At 37.4% G+C, this 8,360-nt stretch overlaps 1 long non-coding RNA gene across 1 annotated transcript; it reads right to left on the bottom strand.

Annotated features, from left to right (window-relative positions):
- Positions 1-1,607: 1,607 nt before the first annotated feature.
- On the bottom strand, positions 1,608-7,957 carry LOC125916836 (uncharacterized). The gene is made up of 3 exons (XR_007456046.1): positions 7,807-7,957; positions 7,441-7,499; positions 1,608-1,769 (listed from the first exon to the last, which is right to left on the bottom strand). It is a non-coding gene; the product is annotated as an uncharacterized LOC125916836 (long non-coding RNA).
- Positions 7,958-8,360: the final 403 nt, after the last annotated feature.

Genomic DNA, 8,360 nt, shown 5'->3' with positions numbered 1-8,360 from the left:
GGGTTGGGAATGCAGAAAATAGTCCTACTTTGTAAACTGAATTGTCACAAATGGTATAACATGAAGGCACTGTTGAAAAATTTAGTGTGGTGCATGTTGAAATATATTCTCTACAAAGGCAGGATAATGGCATGCAAGCAAGGTACCTTCATAAAAACGATTCATTGCATTATCAGCATCTTGGTTTATAGCACAGGGGTCATGAAATGTTTATATAGAATATGAGACATGTTGCCACATGAATCCTCTTGACAATATTCAGATTAAGTTGAGGGTCCAACATTGGAGCACTCATGCACTGGGAAACAAAGCCAAAAATCTAATAACTAGCAATTTTGTTGGTAGACTGCCAGTGTAGCAGGGAACTTCCGTTTGCAATTCAGTAGATATTAAAAGTATTCTAACAAAATGTGCATAAGACATGACATCAAACCAAACCAAATGCTTTAAATATACTTTGTTAAACCATCAGTACACATAGACCTAGGTTCATTTTTTAAAATGGTCACATGCCCCATTACTTTATAGAAGTGAAACTTTACTTCCATATTAATGAATGGATATTTAGCCTATCTCTGGGGCACCTAGGTGGCTCAGTCTGGTGAGCATCTGACTGTTGATGTTGGCTCAGGTCATGATCTTGTGGTCATGAGATTGAGCCCTGTGTTGGCCTCTGCACTGTTAACGTGGAGTCTGCTTGGGATTCTCTCTCTCTCCCTCTCTGTCTCTGCTCCCCCTCGATGCTTGGGCTCCCGAGTGTGCACATTCTCTGTCTGTCTCTCAAAATAAGTCAATAAACATTTAGACTATCTCCAAATGTTTGATATGAGAATGCTATGATAAATATCATTCACATATATGTAACATATTTATATAAGTAACCTTAATATATCTGTCCTATTTTGAATATGTAATAATATATAATAAATGCCCTTATAGTGTGTGTGTGTGTGTGTGTGTGTGTGTGTGTGTTTGCACGTGCAGGTGCACGTGCTTACTTATAGAAGTCACGTATTTCAGAAGGACTCAGTCCTGGCAATGAAACCATTGGAATAAAGGGATAACCTACCCAAAATATTTTTCTCACATTATATTATTTATTTTTGACAGTGACAGAGACAGAGCACAAGCAGGGGAGGGGCAGAGAAAGAGGGAGACACAGAATCTGAAGCAGGCTCCAGGCTCTGAGCTGTTAGCACAGGGCCTGATGCAAGGCTCAAGCTCATGAAGAGCAAGATCATGACCTGAGCCGAAGTTGGACGCTTAACCTACTGAGCCACCCAACATATTTGAAATTTTGAAATACACTGTTAAATCACCTTTCAGAAAGGAGTTACCAATTTCATCCAGCCACAGGGTCTAAGAATGTCATTTTCCTCACATTTCCTAACTTTGGTTATTTTTTTAAATAAAATATTTATCACTATGACTGCAAAAAACGGTATCTCATTGGTATTTACATTTTTCTCATTAGCACGTAGGATGAAATATCTCCAAGAAAAATACAAAATTTTTTCATCATGAACATTAGCTCAAACTAGAAAAGTTTGTTGCATAGGAAAATAACAATTACCTACTATTTAAATATTGCTATAGGCTTACCTATCAGAATCTTTATTTTCTGTAAGAGGCAATTGATGGTTATCAGTTTTTCCATTCTGTCTTTGTGGAATTAATCCAGCAGCCGCAGCATCATGTATGTTTTCTGATACTTCCATGTCACTTCCTCTGTGCTTCTTTTTTTCTTCAACCTTTAATGGAACTTGATACTAAAGGTAATTGTTACTTTAGTCAATAAAAAGAAATTTTTTTCATTAACTTTATCAGTTGACACTTAGTTTGTCATAAATTCAATGGAGGAAAATATTTTGTGTCTACTTTATCATTACAAGTAATTGTAATTTTTATAAACTCGGCTTCATTTCTGTTGGAATTTAAAAAAAAGCAGAAGTTACCAAAATTTCTAAAAGGGCTTTCTTAATTTTGTACTCTTATTCATATCCACACTTTGCTACTGAGAATTCCCCACCCACCCCCACCCCATCTGACCAAGAGATACAAAGAAATAAAAAGACAAGAGACAAAATTTGTCCTTTTCTATCCTTACCACCTGGGTTTAACACAACTGCCAGATTTAAAACATGTGACATGGAGGTGCTCCAGTAACAAAACCAGGAAGCTTTCCTCTTTCTGCACGGAGCTATACTTTCCCTGACTGCCTTTTAAAATTCTTTTCTTTTGGATCCTAAGGTTCTCAAAATAAGTCACAGTGTCCCCTAAAATTTATGAACCAAAGTCTGCCACAACCCAAAAGGAACAAAGTGAAATGGACGTTAGGGTGGAATTCTGGGTAATTAGTAATGCTCTCCGAATCTCACATTCAATAACCATAAAATTTTATAGGGAGAGGGTATAAAAGTAATGATCACCTTTAATCCCATTTGCTACTGATAATGCGAGTAAAACTCAAAAAAGTTAAATGATTTGTCCCAAGTTCCTAAAGTGGCATTAGCTAGCATTTTGTGGCACCAAAAGAGACGATACAATTCTTGAATGCTGAATCAGAGAAATGACCACAAATTCATTAAATTAGTCAGATGCATGAAAAGTGTGACTTTGGCACAGTAAATTAATACCTTGATAGGGGACGAGGAGATTAGCTACTTATTTTTTTAAAGGAGGGTACCTCTAGATTTTGTGTATTTCTAAAGTCCACACATCTCAAAACTCAGTTTTCTCCCTTGGAGTTAAATACTGAAGGTTTATGCTACCTACATGGTAAAAATCATACAGGCCAAAAGGTATCATACTCTATTGAACATAAAGTGAAGGTTTGACTCAACAGAAACATCTGAGAATAAGATTAAAAAATGTGAAAAAAAGGGGTGATAACACAAATAGCTGTTATTAAGCATACCTCAAAGGGGTCATGTTTAAATTCTAAGTTCCAAGATTATGAGTAAAGCAGACAAGACTGCCTATATTTGTGGGCAATAAGCTTAGGAATTCCCTGAGCCTGCACTGATGGGTTAACCAGGCATAGAAAATTACAAAGCCATAGGATGCTCACACCCAAGTTTGGGTAAACAATATTAGGTATCTAGGTATAGAGAGGGTGGGGCAAAAGCTCCAAGACCAAGGTGTGAGAGGTAAACAAGATTAGATATTCAGGAGGACACACTCCCCAATTTAGTACTATAGCAGAAAGCTGCTTTCACAGGAAGGAAGGACCAAATGAGGTAAACAGGTAAATAGGGCTATAGGCTGTAGGCTGCAGGGTGAAGATGCCCAGAGAGGAGCTAATTAGGAAAAGAGAGGTGCCTTGTGGATCCTGAGGTAGCATCTGTCTTCTCCCCTAGACTAGCTAAGATAAACAGAGAAGCTGCTTCAGGTCAGCTGTTAACAACCATCTGCCAGGCACCAGGATTTTGTTTTATATTGACCCTAACACCTAACACCCTCTATCTTGAAACCCCCTTTCCCTCATGCCCATGAGTTCATGTTCACAGATTGATTGTCTCTTTGTGCACGTCCATCACCATGTTCGGAAGCCTTCTGATCCTAATAAAAACAGAGCAAGGACCCTTAATCCAGGCTTGTGTATTCTCCGGGACATTAGCTGTCTCTCCCATTGTAATCCTGTATCCTGCTGCTGTCTTGCTAGACAAGCAAGAACCCTAGACCCAGAGTCTACAGACAGATACTCAAGCAATAAATAGATTGCTTTAGCTGGGAATATGTGTTTATATTCCTTCTCTTAGTTACTGCTTCTTTCTCATTTTATTGTTTATGGAAATGCAATTTATATTTAAGCCAATATATTAAAAAAAAAACCTTGAGATTATTATGTTTTTTAAGCAGTTTCTTTATGGTTATTCTGGTTCGTGAGGTCACATGGTACTTATATAGCTAAGTTAGTTTCCCAGTTCATATACTACTTGGAAGCCTGACACAGAAACTTTCAGGAAAACAAATCATAAGAATGTTTTCCTGAACTCCTATTAGTTAGATAGCAGAAATAATCTATTTCCAGACACAATTACTTATTTAGACAATTCCGTTGTATGCACACTCTTGTTATCTTGAGTGGAAAATCAGAATGGATCAGATAATTGCTAAAGAGAAAAAACAAGTGTAACAGCAAGGCAGACCTCCTTCTCTTTTGGAGGTTGAACTTTCTCTCTTTCCAAAGACAGGAACTCTGCTTGTGACATGCCTATCTCATTCTTAAACCTTTGCATATCTTGATGTAATTCTTCACTTAGATGTACTTCAGATGCTGTAAAACTAGATGCTGAAGAAGAACTCACAATTTCTAATTCAGAATCAGTACTTTTATAGTTAGGAGTACTGCCATTCTCTGCATATAATGGCTTCTGGAAAAAAAGTCTTGTACTGGTTGTCTTTTCTCGTGTTTGTGACATCAGAAATATCATGCCTTATTGTTTGAACCATGTGCTTCATCACATTGCAGCAGGCAAGCCACAAATGAAAAAGGCTCTCTGAATCACTAGACTGAGTTCTAATTTACAATCGGTGGTATTTTGGTCCATATTTTTTGCCATTTGCATGTCAAACTCTTGGCCTTCTTTCACTTTAAATGTAACTAGTGGGTTCCTTGCTTTTTTATTTTCTATATCATTTTAAAAATCCTCATTGTTGTTAAAAAGATGCTCAATGTCTGGTTTGTTCTCATTTTCATAGTCTGATTTACTTTCTTTCTTTCTTTAATATGAAATTTATTGTCAAATTGGTTTCCATACAACACCCAGTGTTCATCCCAACAGGTGCCCTCCTCAATGCCCATCACTCAGCCTCCCCTCCCTCCCATCCCCCATCAATCCTCAAATTATTCTCAGTTTGTAAGAGTCTCTTATGTTTTGGCTCTCTCCCTCTCTAAGGTGTTTTTTTTTTTTTCACTTCCCCTCCCCCATGGTCTTTTGTTAAGTTTCTCAGGATCCACAAAAGAGTGAAAACATATGGTACCTGTCTTTCCCTGTATGACTTATTTCACTTAGCATCACACTCTCCAGTTCCATCCACGTTGCTACAAAAGGCCATATTTCATTCTTTCTCATGGCCAAGTAGTATTCCATTGTGTATATAAAACACAATTTCTTTATCCATTCGTTGGGTGATAGACATTTAGACTCTTTCCATAAATTTGGTGATTGTTGAAAGTGCTGCTATAAACATTGGGGTACAAGTGCCCCTACGCATCAGCACTCCAGTATCCCTTGGGTAAATTCCTAGCAGTGCTACTGCTGGGTCATAGGGTAGGTCTATTTTTCATTTTTTGAGGAACCTCCACACTGTTTTCCAGAGTGGCTGCACCAGTTTGCATTCCCACCAACAGTGCAAGAGGGTTCTTGTTTCTCCACATCCTCCCCAGCATCCATAGTCTCCTGATTTGGTCATTTAGCCATTCTCACTGGTGTGAGATGATATCTCAGTGTGGTTTTGATTTATATGTCCCGGATGATTTGCTTTCATTTAAAGAAAGCTTAGAAGATGACTGGCAAGCATATTCTGGGGACCCAGAGTAAGAATGAGAGAGAATGACATTTTCAAGACTAGGCTCTTTTTGTTCAGGAAATGCCTGAAATACTACCGAGACAGACACTCCAAATGCATCTTCTTCCTCACAATCAAGTACAGTATTTGTCCAATTCGAAGGTATTTCCTTTCAGTTGGTTCCTCCTGAGAGTGACCCCATGGTGGTTCTTCTTCAAGATGAGTAGGAATGCTGTATTGTTAACAAATTTCACCAAACTTCAGCTTTCACTCACTGGTGATGAGTTTTAAGCTATTTTTCCAGTCTAATATGCCTTATTTGATACACATTTCCTCCAAAGTTTTGCATAGAAGGATGTCTTACATATAGACATATATCATACTCCTTATCACATTCCTTATTCATTACTGGTCCTTGAGTCATTCTCTGCAGTTGCAAAAACGGATGGTTAATTTCCTTGTTTTGATTTTCACATGTCTTTTCGGGCAGGATACATGTTTGTAAAAACACCTTATCCTTAAGTAATCAAGTATGGACAAACAAAAATGAGAAAATAATTACAAATTTACTGTTAACTTTCTTCATCTATGTTTAGCTGTTCCCAAGTCACTGGACTGTAACTTCTTGTAAGAAGTGAAAACTAACTTGCCTTAGCCTAAGACAGAGGAAAATATGAACTAATAAACTTAAGCTTGTCAGTTTTTGGAACTAAACAATTCATTACATGTTAAATCGACCAAAAAATAAGTTAGATGATTTTTAATGTTACAAACCTTAAAAACTATTTAGCTTACGATCTCTTATAATGAGCACTACAGTGCATTTGAGTACTTTTTAAAGATTAATAACTAGACAATTGGAAAACTTTAAATTATTAGCAGCCAAATCAATCAATATCAAAGAGAAAGAAATATGCTGGCAGTGTGAATCAGCTTAAGATTCTCTCTCTCACCCTGCCCTCACCTACCTACCTGCTCTGTCCTCACTCCCTCTCTCAAAAGAAAGAATTAAAAGAAAAAGAAACCATAATTAACAGAAAATACATTTACACGATGGTACTCTATTTATTGAAAAATATCTGTGTGTAAGTGGACTCCCACAGTCCAAACCCACCTGGTTCAAGGGTCAACTGTATACCTATATGATGTCTCCACTAAGAGATTACCGGAAGTTAACATAGCACCAAATTAGAAAATCAAAAACCCATTCCTACTTTCCCATTCTTTTCTGAACGCTACGGCCATTTTATTGGCCTTCAGACATCTTCACATTTAAAACAAATATTCTTGGGGGGCCTGGGTAATTTAGTTGATTAGGCGCCCAACTTTGGCTCAGCTCATGTTCTCACAGTTCATGAGTTCAAGCCCTGCATTGGGCTCCTTGCTCTCAGTGCAGAGCCTGCTTCGGATCCTCTGTGCCCCCACCCCCCTCTGAACAATAAACAAACATTCACCAAAAAAAACTATGCTCAATATTTAGTAAGTCACTAAAAGCCACTGTGATCATATTGTCTTCTATTTCTATAGCACCCTTTACAGGTTACAAAACGTTGCCACATTTGTTCATTACGCATAACCAAGAGGTGGGTATTGGTGCCATTTTTAGGAACGATGTCTTTGACCTTCAAACAAGTTTTTCCAAGATCCCACAGCTAGGAAGTGTTGGAACCAAGATGCTAGCATGTCTTTGATTATAAATACAGTGCTTGTAGCATTATGCATCAGCTGCCTGGGCCTAAGAAATCAGGACTTTTTTTACCTCCTTCCCGAGTTGTCACCTTAGAATAGGTCATCATTACTTTACTTATATTACTACAAGTATGACTGCGATGTTATTTTAATCATTCAAAGGTCAAAGTCGAAGCATCTCTTGGATGTTTTAGCATCACTCCATGCTTATACTTAAAAATAAGAAGAAGACAGTACCTCAGGAAGAGAAGGTGATTCTACATCTTCCTCTTCTAATTCTAATGCTGACATGATATCTACAGAACAGGGTCACAGATAAATTAATGAAAACATGTTACTATGAATTTCAAACACATACACAAGTCTATCTCCATTCATGAATATTTCAATAAAATAAAAGAAATAGCAGAAAAGATGTTCAGGGGGTTCAAGATTTTCCATAAGTAAAAAGGGGTAGTACTTGGGATACTTCTAAAGAGAGATAGCAACAGAAAAATATCTTCATGATAAAAAGATAATATATTTGAATCTACATACTTCCAGATTTTTTTAATACTATCATTTAGTCATAGGAAAACAACTCACAGAGATTCACTAGCTTACCACTTCTGTAATTTTAATGCACTCCACCAGCAGAAGTCAAACTGTCATTAACTGTTTGCTCGGGTGGCACATTTTCAATAATACCAACACCATCTTCCTTTGCTTCCATTGCTGACTTTGCTGTTCCTTCCTAGAAAAACAGCACAAAACAAAAAACCAACTTCAGAAAAATATCACATTAATTCATTTGGTCACGCACTCATCCACTCAGAAAGACAAGCACATACTGTATCTGTCAAGTCACAGCCATGATTCGGGAAAGAGCTGGAAATATAAGTAAAAGACAGAGTCTGTTCTATATGCTAGTAGCAGTAGACATGCATGAAAACAGGTAAGGGCATAAAAAATAGCATCCACTAGTTCTGCAAGGGAAGTGAATAATGTACAGTGAACGCACAAAGGAGAAAACACTTACATTTGGGAAGCTGAGCAAACGTTGGGAAGATAGGGCTGTATCTTAAAAGACAGACAAAGTGCACAGGGAGGGTGTGAAGGGCATTATATAATGGCTAAAGGATCAAGTATGAAATAATATTGTAAGTGACAAGACCTAT

This window comes from Panthera uncia, unplaced genomic scaffold, assembly GCF_023721935.1.
Source record: "Panthera uncia isolate 11264 unplaced genomic scaffold, Puncia_PCG_1.0 HiC_scaffold_1234, whole genome shotgun sequence".
Classification (NCBI taxonomy): Eukaryota; Metazoa; Chordata; class Mammalia; order Carnivora; family Felidae; genus Panthera; species Panthera uncia.
This window is presented reverse-complemented; position numbering and strand designations above follow the sequence as displayed.